This window comes from Adiantum capillus-veneris, chromosome 21 (genome assembly GCF_014529385.1).
Source record: "Adiantum capillus-veneris isolate H3 chromosome 21, ASM1452938v2, whole genome shotgun sequence".
NCBI classification, from domain to species: domain Eukaryota; kingdom Viridiplantae; phylum Streptophyta; class Polypodiopsida; order Polypodiales; family Pteridaceae; genus Adiantum; species Adiantum capillus-veneris.
Genome location: NC_140951.1, coordinates 39,241,335 through 39,253,503, shown reverse-complemented (window position 1 = coordinate 39,253,503; position 12,169 = coordinate 39,241,335). Strand labels below are relative to the sequence as shown.

General features: G+C 41.4%; 2 pseudogenes across 1 annotated transcript; one reads left to right on the top strand and one right to left on the bottom strand.

Annotated features, from left to right (window-relative positions):
* Positions 1-2,915: 2,915 nt before the first annotated feature.
* LOC147430819 (cytochrome P450 716B2-like) lies at positions 2,916-6,617 on the bottom strand (annotated as a pseudogene). The gene is made up of 5 exons (XR_015185649.1): positions 5,899-6,617; positions 4,690-5,066; positions 4,111-4,298; positions 3,619-3,760; positions 2,916-3,130 (listed from the first exon to the last, which is right to left on the bottom strand). The product of XR_015185649.1 is annotated as a cytochrome P450 716B2-like (transcript).
* A 1,010-nt stretch (positions 6,618-7,627) lies between these two features.
* LOC147430818 (uncharacterized) lies at positions 7,628-8,854 on the top strand (annotated as a pseudogene).
* The last annotated feature ends 3,315 nt before the right edge of the window (positions 8,855-12,169 follow it).

Below are 12,169 nucleotides of genomic sequence, written 5' to 3'. Positions count from 1 at the left end.
ATGCATAGTTAGAGCGACCATGCTCCAGCGAGACACAATGGATTGATGCTCTTAGGACAGAGATGCCTCATACCATGGAGATGAGAAATATGGAGTTCTTTGACATGCTCATGCTAGAGGTTGATATGGTGATGTTAGGACATGTTCTGATGGATGCAAGGACGGTCGCAGTGTTGAGCACCCCTGATTTGTCACATCCATTTGTTTCTAGTCTTGATGGTGCAGGAGTTACACATAGTGCAGAGGCAGTTGATAGGGACATGTTAGAAGAGGTTGTATGGATTTCATTAGCCTTAGAGACTCTCATGTACGACCTCTTAGTGTCGAGACCCGACATAGCACCTGCAATGGGAGCATTTGCAGTTGGAATTTTCAGTCGTGCGATGATTGACACTAGCATGATGCATCATGGAGCGGTGCAAGTCATTATAGGATACCTGCAGAGTATGCATGATGATTCTAGTAGAAATATACACTTTCGCACACTGCTAGAGCCTACACGGCGGCATGCATTGGCTTCAAGAGAGCCAGTGGGCATAAGTTGAGATGAATTTCTTCCCTTACCTATTGTACATACTACTAGGTACTATTGTAGTACCACTTATCGGCACATTCTCCTTTAAGTGGGAGATTGTTGGGGTAAAGGTGGTGTGCCGCTTACCCTAGTTGAACATGCTAGAGACATCTCACTGCCCATTACTTGTACACACCTTATTCTTTACTAGTTAAAAGAATAAGGGGCTTTCTCACAGACATAGTGTTGAGCTGCTCCACCCACATCCTGTGTTCTCTCTCTCTCTCTCTCTCTCTCTCTCTCTCTCTCTCTCTCCGCACATGCACCGCATTCGCGCACTCACAATTATGACCAGCAGTTTGTGGGTGGCATCATTGCTACCAACTTTTGTGAAGGAAGATCAACAAGAAAACTGTACATACAAGGTCTAATAAGCAAAGTAAGCTTCAAGTGTAAAAGCATCAAAATCGTCGTGAAAAGGTTAAATAGTAATGTAAAAAAGAGCTACTTCATATATGGCTTCTACAAGTCTATTACAACAAGTCTGTGATCATACATTGTGTCATGCAATGGCCTATGGCCCATTCTAGGAGTCCGCACCTCATTTAGACTACAAAGTGTCAACTGAAAAGACAGTGGCTTCCAAATGTGAAAGTGACACTTCAAGTATCTCCCAAGAAAGTATTTGTCCATGTTGAGTTGTTCAAATACTTGGAAAGTAGTATATTTACGTAAGGTAGGAAAAAATACCCTATTCATTTGGTGACAACCTAATTTTTTGATGATACCAGTGGATTATACCAGCTTGAAAACTCATGCCTAGGAAGTTTCAAGTGAATTGAAACTACGCAACTTCATGTGTTGATATTTTTCTCTTAATAGAAAGCAAAAAATGGTCTAAGCCTCGCTTGGAGAATCATAATAATGAGACAAGATGCTTATCTTCATTAGAATGTCATAGGAAACATTTCCACCAAACAGAAAGTCAAACTGAAGCCAAATTTGCATGTTGAGAAAAAAAATCACGTTTTATTCCTACATTGATGACATTGACCCCTGCCAAAATTTTGACCTGATGACCACCTTTGAATGGGCCCTTAGATCCTTCTTATAAAAAAAACATCAAAAATTCCAAATCCTTTGAAAATAAAGCCCATTTGAGCTTGAACTTGATATTGTTAACATATATTTCAGGCAAACTGCTCATTCATTTCACATCAAATTTTTACCAGAGCGTAAAGCCATTGGGTACAACAAGTCCCTAGGGTCAACTGCTAGAAAAAGTTGAAAACCATGATACCTATGGAAAAATTGCGTTTTTTTCTTGATCTTGCATAAATGGAAATTTTTCATCTTTTGTAAATTCTACGTGAGTCATATAATCATTCTAAGCCGGCCAATGAATCGACAAGTTTTGTGAATTTTTCACGAGTCATATATCATTCTAAGCCTGTACCGACATGTCCAACGGATGCATGGAAGCATGAAAATGGTAAATTCAACTCTGAAAGATCACTAAAAACGCGATTATTTTGATAGGACTATAGTAGTGGCTAATTTTTTGGGTAGTGGAGGGGAAATCTATTTTGCAAACAGTCTTATATTGCGTACCATGAGCTTTTAAATCTCACTCATAAACACATGCAATGTTCAACAAATGGTCCAACAAAAGCTATCAAGAACCATTGAAAATATCTATCTAGGGCCATCTATCAAAACTCCAATGCCACAATTTTATACTAGGTATCAAAAGTCGCTTCAAGGACTAGTTTCCATCACCTCTCACGGAATTGTACAAGGCTTCATGTAGAGTGTAGAGTGTGATAGTTCTTTTAGTGTATATGTTAGCAAGAAAGGATGTCTCGTTAGTTTTACCACCAAAAATGTAGATACTAGTTAGAATTATATTGGATTCTAAACATATATGGACTATTTTATGTTTAGAATCTTTTAAAAGCAACTTGGAACACCTTAAGATACTCAAGAATTCAACATGTCAAAAAAAATTTAAAACAAAAAATTGAACTCTATGCTAGTAGGCTAGTTGCTTCAAAGGAAACAATTGTATATAGGCCCACAAAATCATTCATTTTGTATCAGTTTTTTAATGCTTGGGCATCTTAAGAAACTAAAGGCATTGATCTTATCACAAATGTTGTAGTTACTCTTTTGTTAGATAGTGAGAATAAGTTGAGACGAGAGAATTCTACAAGAAATGAAATTCATCAATTTTATAACTTCCAATTTTCCGAACCAAAAAAAAAAAAAAAGAGACTTCCAGTTTTTTTGTACCAAAGGAAGTATGATTGTGTTGCTAGTGCTCTTAGTAGAGCTCTAACCTCTTTTAGAAAAATAAAAATTTAGTACAAGATTTACAATTTTCATGCATGAGAGACCCAAATGCAAGTAAAACAATAATTGCTCGCTTTACATATGGTTCACATCATGGATCTTGCATTCAAACATAGCGGGGAACAAGGTTGATGGGAAGACCTTTTGCGGGAAAAGGCAAGGGATCCACGGTAATAATCTCATGGGGATCCACAAGGGTCCATGAGAAGTGTATGACAATGTGGTGAAGTAAAACCATGATCACCATGCGAGCAAATTCATTTCCTGAGCAATTGTAATACTATTTAATGGAAAGGTGTTGGCATGAAAATGAACATTGACATTCCACTCTTATCCAAAATGCCTTAGCTAGCCTTAAAACATCATATGGGTTAATTTTAGTGTAACATTTTAAAGATGTCCTCATTTGAGTCTCGCCCAAGCACCCTTTTTCCTTTTAATTTCGGTTTTCAGATTGCAATCATTCTGCATAATGGAAGCATTTGATTTGTAGTACAATTTGATGATAATTTTTATACCTCTAAAGATTCACACGCCTGCACACACTCATATATATAATTACCCGTGCACGCACACATATATGTATATGTAGGTATGTGTGTATGTATAAATACATGTAAAATGCATATGTATATGTGTATATATGTTTAGAGATGAGATGGATTTCACTACTAATCTTTTGCATAGACATACATCAAGCATATATATGAATATTTTTCACACACACACACACACACACACACACATGATACCTGGGCACATTCTAGCGCCCCCTCCAAAAGGGACAAATGTGTAAGGGGCTGGCCCTGCTCCCTCAAAACGTGACGGGTCAAACTTGTCTGGCTCCTCGAAATACTTGGCATTGCGGTGGGTTGAGTTGACAGACCAATACAGCTACACAATGCACAATAATCAGCAATTTACTGGTCTTTGTATGCGTATCGAGATCAATGGTTGAGAGGCACAAGCCATGCAAATTAAGCAACTTCATCAAACACATGCAAAGAATCTGTAATGCGCACACAGAAATACATTGAGTAAGAACACCTCATCACAACGCCAAAGTAGTAAATTCTCTTATTCCTATCACAACGTAAAATGCAACATGCATGCATTCATGTATACATCAACACTTGGCATGCCAAGCATGAGATACTAAAACTGTGATGCGGCACAAGATTCCATTTATAAGACAGAGTTCTCACATCAATAAGTAAAATCTTCACAATTTTATGTTTCATTACCTTCCATGCATTTGGGATCCTGAATCCGTTATACTCGAAGGTTTGAATGACTTTTCTGAAAGAACCTTGGGACGGAGGCTGCAGCCTCAAGGTCTCTTGAACCACTCTCCAAGATAATTTCATCTTTTGAATATCGGCCCAGCTTAGTGGCTTGTCATGGCCTTTCTCTTCTAGAATCTCTTTATTTTCTACGCATTTTTCCGACAAAGGGGAGAAAAAAAGAAAATTACAAGTTTATGGAATATGCAATCAACAATAAATTACCTATTTGTGATTGTTCACAAAAGTTAACTACGTGCATGTGGTTCGATGTCTCATGCTCAATGACACATACAAAAACACTTGAACCTAGGTTTAGTCCAATCCTACCTACAATTTGAAAAATTTACCTTTGGATTTTAATGCAAGAAAACCTACAAATTTTCAAAACCTTCCAATCTAGCCAATTTTCCATTTGTAGGTTTTCCACGTATTTTACGGAAAAATTTTATTTCAAGCCCTGCAATTGCAAATGTAACTATGCGAACGTGCACTTCACAGCGACAAAATTGCCACTGAATGTATAATTCAACATCTCACCTCTGTACACAGCATCAAAAATGTCCGGATTTAGCGCCAGATATCTCAATGCCAAGGCAGTTACCAGGGTGCTGGTGTCATGGCCAGCAAAGAGCATGAGAAGAATGTTGTCCTTGATGTCCTCATCAGACAAAGGTCTACCGTTTTCGCGAACATAGGTCAATAAGCAGGAAAGCATGTCGTCGGGCAAGCCCTTGCCTGAAGCAAGATCTCGCTTTCTCTCTTCAATCCACAGTTGAAACTGGGAGTGTAACAAGTTTGCAGCCGTTATGGCTTTGCTGTAGCGAGTTCCGGGTAACCTAATGGGTAACTGCATTTGGCCATGTACCATTGTACTGAATGGCTCTTCAAGCATTTCCTGCTCCTGTCGATTGTACCTACAATAGTATTCATTGTTACATAGTCCTCAAATGGGAAGAACCACTATAACACAAGCACAAAACACACAAAACCCTGCTAAACTAAGCATCATTTCCAAGCCAAATGTAACCATAGACATGTGATTAACCCAGTCTCCAGATATGTCTTCCTCTAAGATTCAAGTACATGTAAATTACTATAACAAAACATTATAATGACAGATGACCAGATAACCAAGGGGTGCTCAAGCCCACACCCTCAGACTCTCAGAGAGACTACCTGTGCATCACCGCAGGGACTAGCATACGCATGTACATACACACACACATAAAAGAACCTTGGTTTATGCCCAATTAACCTTTCATACAAAGTGCAAATATAAAGCAAGTCTACCTCATTAACAGTACCATCACCAGTCCCAAGCTCTCTAAGATCATGTTTACGATGCAGAGCTAGATATGTCCTCTGATGTCTGAAACCATGAAATGTTGTTTTTATGATCCCCCGAGATTCCTCTGCTATTCCAACACATTTCCATGCGGCGGTCAGAGGGATGTTTCTACATGGCTCTCACCTGATTGTTTCAACCATGATATGTGGCTAATGTGTGGAAGCAAATTGGGCCTAGTGACTTTGTAAAGATTAAAAAAACAAGATCCTTGGGAAGCCATTGTCTCATGACTGTATCCATAACTCAAGATTACGACATGCGATTAACCAAATCCCAATTTTCTGTTTCTTTCAAACAAGGCGCCTCGAAACAAATTGCAGACTCAGAACCCTAATTTTAGCTTGCTATGGACCAAAACAGATTCATGCAGCTAATGCTCCAGTTTGATTCTATGTTACCTGCTCATCAAAAGCTCACAAGCAATGCCAAACATAAACCGCTTCAGAAGAGGGAACGCCTTCACCTCCGACCTCCCATGCCAATTCTCCTCCAGAAAGCTTTGAGCACTCTTGTTGACCCTGCCAGTATAAGACTGAAGAGCTTCAGGTCGCAAGAACGTCATCAAAGCTTTCCGAAGGGACTTGGCCTCGTCCCCTGTTAGGGCGATGAGAGACCTCTTTCCCAGTACATTGACAATACTTGGAGGCGAAGCAACTTGGCACAGCTTGTTTTCACTAGTGAATATCATCTTGGTACCTGCAGGATTTGAGAAAAGAACAGTGGGAACGGGTCTTGAAGATTTCTCCATACACAGAGACACGATCATCGACGAAAGTCCATGACAGGTTACGACGCTGCGTGTAGAGGAATTGAAGGGTTTCGCCAAAGAAAGGGAGGCCATAGCTACCCGGAGGCAAGGGCAAGGGCGAGCTGCGCCTGGAGGAGGAGGATCGCCACAGCTGGAAAATTATGCTGAGGAGGAGGATGCCTGCCCCCAGGAAGAGGGCTCTCTGGTTATCGATGGCTTCTGCGAGGGTCATGACGAGCTCCACAGCGAGCTACGCTATAAACAAGGTTGGCACTAACTTGCCAACGGTCGCACTGCCTGAGAGAGAGAGAGAGAGAGAGAGAGAGAGAGAGATGCCTACACTTAGTCATAGATACAGGAGGAAAATGGTCCCATTTGTTGCATTGGAGTGTAGACACATACATACACGTAGGGGAGACATAGAGAGAGAGAGAGAGAGAGAGAGAGAGAGAGAGAGAGAGAGACATATTTTTTGAGAAAGGCTTGGAGTTGCAAGAGGCATTTACACAATTTTTAACCGATTCAGAGTGAGAACGACATTGTACAGAGCAATTATCCTCTAAGCATACATGAAGAGTCACAAGATTCCTCATCCTTCCAATCCTTTGCATGAGTCTCCAATCAAACAAATTGCGAGGAGTAGACCTTGCCGATGAAGCAAGAGATGTCAAAGGCCCGAGAATTGTACTTGTGCAGAGGGTGAGGGTGCAGATCTCTAGGCTAATATCTTCCATCCGTACAATATGCTTTGTATCATGGGTTCTTATGGATGGAGTTGAGATGCATGAATGCAATTCTTGACAGTCTATGTTGTTGACCTGAGATACAAGCTGATTGTCGTCAGATGCAAGCTCCATATCGGCCATTTCATTGGCGGTTGCGGATGCTTGTGCGCACACCTCGATTGGAAGTGTGTTATCATGATCTACATGGTAAGCTTACATGAGCATTTGCGTCAAGATCACATTGACAGAAAAGAGCCTTCTATGCCAAATTTCATAATGCATAGATTCGTTCCTGCTGGCCAAGAAATTGCAGTTATGGAGCAAGAAAGCTCATAGCTTTAATTGCAAGCAAAAATCGGGCATCTGCTATGTCTCCATTGCCATCAAGGTCTCAAAGACCGTTCGTCACACCTTGAAAGGTTCCACAACTACATGCCTAATGCATGCAAAACAACAAGAAGATGCCATGTCCTTGAAATCTTGTGGATTCTTTTGCCTGGGACTGAAGAGTGCACTCTTCTAGGCCCATCGCTCTGCAGTAACTGCAACAAGGAAGACAAGTTGGGAGGAGGAAAGCTCCATATCGGCCATTTCTTTGGCGGTTGCGGATGCTTGTGCGCACACCTCGACTGGAAGTGTGTTATTATGCTCTGCATGGTAAGCTTACATGAGCATTTGCGTCAAGATCACATTGACAAAGAAGAGCCTTCTATGCCAAATTTCATAATGCATAGATTCCTTCCTGCTGCCCAAGAAATTGCAGCTATGGAGCAAGAAATCTTCATAGCTTAAATTTCAAGCAGATTTCAGGCAGCTACTATGTCTCCATCACCATCAAGGCCTCAAAGACTGTCCATCACACGTCGCATCAAAACAAGAGCTCTCTCATCCTCGAAAGGTTTCACAACTACATGCGTAATGCATGCAAAAGCGGCAAGAAGATTCCATGTCCTTGAAATCTTGTGGATTCTTTCACCTAGGACTCAAGAGTGAACTCTTCTAAGCCCATCACTTTGCAGTAACTGGGTGTCACATCTAGTTGGCCATGCCAAAATAAAGGTGGCATTGTCATTGCATGACATACAAGTAGAGATATATAATATGCCATGTTTTTGCCTGAACAACGTGGTCTTCCTTCTGGCAGGGAGCGACAAAGGCTATGGAAGCTAGGAGTCACTCTTACTCACCCTCTCGAGCAGGTGTTAAGTTTCACGAAACTCGTCGGAGACATAGCAGTGTCGAATCCAAACCTCTCTACAGCCTATTGGGGAAGTTGGATGCAGCAGGTAATTTAGACCAACAAATGGAATTAGTAGGCGATGCTAAGCTACATCTTGTTGGCATGGAGTCGAAAAGACAATTAGAAGACATTATGAAGGAAGATTCTTCTGAGTTATATCCTGATGGAAATATAGCGCCATAAATCAAGAAGGAACTCTCAAAGTAGGCATGGGGGCCACACAACTTAACAAGTTTAGTTTCTAATGATCATGCTCAAAACCTTTACACACATGTTCATGTGAATGCAGACATAACTGAAAGCCCTAACCAAGTCCACCGAGATGCAATGGAAGCAATAAGCTACACTGAACAAGATCAGGCTTGGCAAGATGGGGATGTGGAACAAGACCAAGCTTGGCAAGAGAGTCATAGTAACAAGGATGGTGAATCTCCCTTTTTTGATTCTCTGTAAAATCAACTGCATCCATCTACACATTTGGGTCGCATGCGCGTGCGCGTGCACACACACGTAGTGATTTGCATACCTTGCACTTCTGCTCTGCAGAGATCTCCTCGCGCGCTCTCGTCTCGTCTCTTCCGCGCTGGCAAAGCCCCAAGTGCTATTTCTTTTACAAAGCATTGCTATTTTTATTTGTGTAAAAAGCCTAAAAATTGTGTACAGCATTTGATAGGCACCACGCCTATATCACTACCTGCAAGTAGGCAGTGCCAACAAGGTGAAGAACAAGGTGCAATTTGGCCTTAAGAAAGTGCTTTGAAAATTGAACGGGATGTGGGAGGCCAGGTAGATGAGTGTTGAAAATAGCAAATGGCTCTACAAAAGAGAGAGAGAGAGAGAGAGAGAGAGAGAGAGAGAGAGAGTCGACTACATAGGTAAAGCTGCTATTTTTAACGAGGTTACATGGACGATTGAGAGGGCAAGAATTCAAACGCGCCTTCTACGCTAACGAAGTAACAAGGTGGAGATTCACGATGGCATTCTAAAATAACAGGTGATGGATTGAATTTAAAAATCAAACTTAATAAGGTGAAAGTTCACTATGGCCTACATAATTCTATTGAGAGGAATTTAATAATAAGAGAGTTCTTTGCAAGTGTTCCAGAGAAAACCAATATCTATCTATACTTCTATACTACTAGCACATATTTAAAATTTGTAAAATTTTTGAACTATTTTCTCACATATTTCACTATTTTTCTTGCCTTTACCATGGTTTGCAATTGGCTAGTCTGAATTTTTAACTGACTTAAGGTTAAGTTGAGACAATCCTTTTTCGAACACTGATTCTAGTTAAACTCAACCTAATGACTTCATCACTTTCTTATTTTTTTTAAAAGCCACTGTGACCCTTTCACTTGTTTTTTTTTTTTTTTGCACCACTCACAATTGCGTGAGTAGTATATATTTACACAAGAGCTACACTAGTAGTGCCAGGCCTATTCTTTGGTCTACTTCAAAAAACTTAACTAAATTGTTTCCAAAATTCCTTAGCAATCTTCACATTGAAAAGAAAAAGGGCAGCACCTGTTGCTATCACTCACTATGTGCACCCATTGTTCGAGAAAAATGTGTCTTAGCTTAATATTGTCCAGTTTTCAATTTCAAAAATGTCGGTTGAGGTCAAGGGGAAAAAGACAAATTCCGTCCCAAAGTAGAGAAAAACAGTGTAAAAACCGAAAAAATAAGCTAATTTTCTTAGATTTTCTCTTGACAAAATCTAAGGAAAGGAATTTCATATATTTGGAAAAATGATTTTTCCCGAGCACTGTGCGTAGCCCATCCCTGTTGCAAGGATGTCTGCCCTTGTTTGCCCTTATGCCTCCGTACTCCTACATGCGCATCCCATCCCTGTTGCAAGGATGCAAGTGATCAGAGTGTGCACACGTTATAGAGGCCTATTGGGCAACGAAAAATTTCTTATCTATTTCCCTCCGTCTCTCATCTCTCTTTGTCTGCTCTCGCTATCGCTCTCCTTGCATAGCATTGCGACGCCACCCATCAGAGGCTGCCAGGGAGCTGTGGTCCTGTTTTGCTCTCAAAGGAATCGAATCTGCGAATTGTCCTCCTGTCCCCTTGTCATCGACTCTGCAGCTTGAGCTGCCCTCCCCATCTTGTGCTCGGGTCCCTCGTCGTGGCATGCACGATCCAAGAGAGGGATTGCTCCCGGCTCCACAGGAGCGAGAGGCAGCGAGCTCTCTTTCTCTCTCCTCCTACCCCCAAGCCGATCAGACAAGAAAGAGATGCAGCTTCGCTTATATGGGCCCGGAGCAAAACAATATTCCCCTCTCGAGCTCGTCTTGGCGTCACACATCGCACGACTCTTTTTTCTCTCTCTCTCTCTCTCTCTCTCTCTCTCTCTCTCTCGTTTCCTACGACGTTAAAACTCTCTTCTTCTTTTCTCTTCTTCTCGGGTGTGTGTGCACTAATAAAATAAGGAAAAGAATTTAAACTTTTCATCACCCACCCAAGTGCTGTAAATTGGTTATGCCATTTCCCTTTTGACTAACAGGCCTTGAGTTCAACTCTCCTCGCCAGCTAGATCTATAAGGTCTTTTGGGATAATTTTCTACGACGTTAAAACTGTCTTCTTCTTCTTCTCTCTCTCTCTCTCTCACACACACACACACACACACACACAGTGCCACGTCCTCTCTGTTGCTTCCCTCTTTCTCCTCTTGTGGCATCAACCCATCGTCAAGGTTGAATGCAATTAGGTACCATCGCTTCCATCTCCCTGTGCAAAGCTTTTGGAAGTAGCAACATTCCCACCTAGGTTCGTCATGGTTACTTTTGCGTTTCTGACCTAAACCCCTAGAGCCTTGCTCTCTCTCTCTCTCTCTCTCTCTCTCTCTCTCTCTGTGGCGTTGTCTACCTATGTCACCGAGTTGCTAGGGCACACTGGCCGATACGGAGCACGTGGCACGTGTTCGAGGGGAGGGCCAGAATCCCTTCCTTCTCTCTTTATCTATAGTATAGATACTAGTATGTGACCCGCGCGTTGCTGCGGCTACATGTGCGTCAATTGAAACAACCATTGTTCTCCTTCCCTTCACACGGAGGGCAAATGTGGGCAAATGCTTATGATTCTCATGTGAGCTTTTATAGCTCTTTAATACACTTGTGCATCAACCACCACTATAACTACTTTCTAGATGACAATGCATGACAACACACAAGGTCTAAGTGCTCTCCACATTCACATCAACCAAGCACAAATCTATCTTTTGGATCAACACTATGTTTACCTTTTTGAGTGTAAGATCGAACAACTAATGAAGTGTAGTTACTCTCCACATTCTTGTGGATTGACCAAGGACAAATCTCCTTCTAGTTGGTCATGCCAAGCTCCAACATAGTCCTCCTAATCATGGAAAGTTTGTCCCTCCCCTCCAACCCCTTCTCTCTATCTATGTGTGTGTGTGTGTGTGTGTGTGTGTGTGTGTGTGTGTGTGTGTGTTGAGTTCAAGAATTATTAGGTCAATTTGAGGTCTCTTGGGAATAAATAAAGTAATGGACTCCCTTCGCATGATGTCTTGTCTTAACATCCTATGTTTCTCTCTAAGGAGGTAGTTAATTTGTGATTAGGCTAGAGACGCCCCCCTCACACAATTGATATGGGTCCCTGGTGAGTGGTAGTGGCCCTCTAAATAGACTAATAGAGAACTGGTATCCTTCTGTGGATATAGTGTTTGCATTGAATGACGAATTCTTTAGATGCATTAGCATCCCCTCTCACCATCCTTACCGATCAAGGCATTGGTCATGATAGAAACTCTCACATGCTTCACTCGTGTAGTTTTGGTCTTGCATTTGGGGCATCACAATCAACTAAGTTATCAACTGCTATTTGTTGAAACTTAGGATGCATGTACCATCCATGACTTAACATGCCAACATTACACCACATAGTAGTAGAAAAAACTTTGCCGTTGGTATGCACAATTGATTTGGTG